The sequence below is a fragment of the Tachyglossus aculeatus genome, chromosome X1 (assembly GCF_015852505.1).
Source record: "Tachyglossus aculeatus isolate mTacAcu1 chromosome X1, mTacAcu1.pri, whole genome shotgun sequence".
NCBI lineage: Eukaryota > Metazoa > Chordata > Mammalia > Monotremata > Tachyglossidae > Tachyglossus > Tachyglossus aculeatus.
In genome coordinates, this window is record NC_052101.1 from 100,709,915 (window position 1) to 100,710,770 (window position 856).

The window sequence follows — 856 nt, forward strand, 5'->3', positions numbered from 1 at the left end:
ATGCCAGATCACAGTTCTCTCCACCTTCAAAGCATTACTAAGGTCACATCTGTTCCAAGAGGCCTTCCCTGGTTAAGCCCTCTTTTCCCCGACTCGCTCTCCCTTCCGCATCATCTATACACTTCAATCTGTGACCTTTGGATATTTGATAGGGAAGCAGCATGGCTTAGTGCAAGAGCATGGGCTTAGGAGTCAGAGGTCATGGGTTTCGAATCCCGGCTCCACTGCTCATCAGCTGTGTGACTTTAGGCAAGTCACTTAACTTCCCTGGGCCTCAGTTCCCTCATCTGTAAAATGGGGATGAAGACTGTGAGCCCCACGTGGGACAATCTGATTACCTTGTATCTACCCCAGCGCTTAGAACAATGCTTGCCACACAGTAAGTGCTTAACAAATACCAACATTATTATTATTATTGTTGTTATTATTATTATTTGATATTCTCCCACCCAACCCCACAGCACTTATGTACATATCTTTAAATTATATATTATAAATTACTTATCTATTCATATTAATGCCTGTCTCCTCCTCTAGATTGTAAGCTTGTTATGGGCAGGGAGCATCTCTGCTAATTCTGTCATACTGTACTCTCCCTAGTACTTAGTACAGTGCTCTGTCAATAGTAAGTGCTCAATAAATACAATTGATTGATTGATTTAATTTAATTCCCTCCAGAAACTCCAAATATCTTTGTCAACCCTCTCCCTAACCCTTGAGGCTTGCCATCTACTTGGTTGGTAAAAGAGAAATGATCAGGAGCTCCTCAAATTTCCTCTATTTTTTCCTTATCACTATACCCACCACCCCACCTTCTGCTCTTTCTTCTCTTTCTCAGCTATGTCTCATAAAGAGG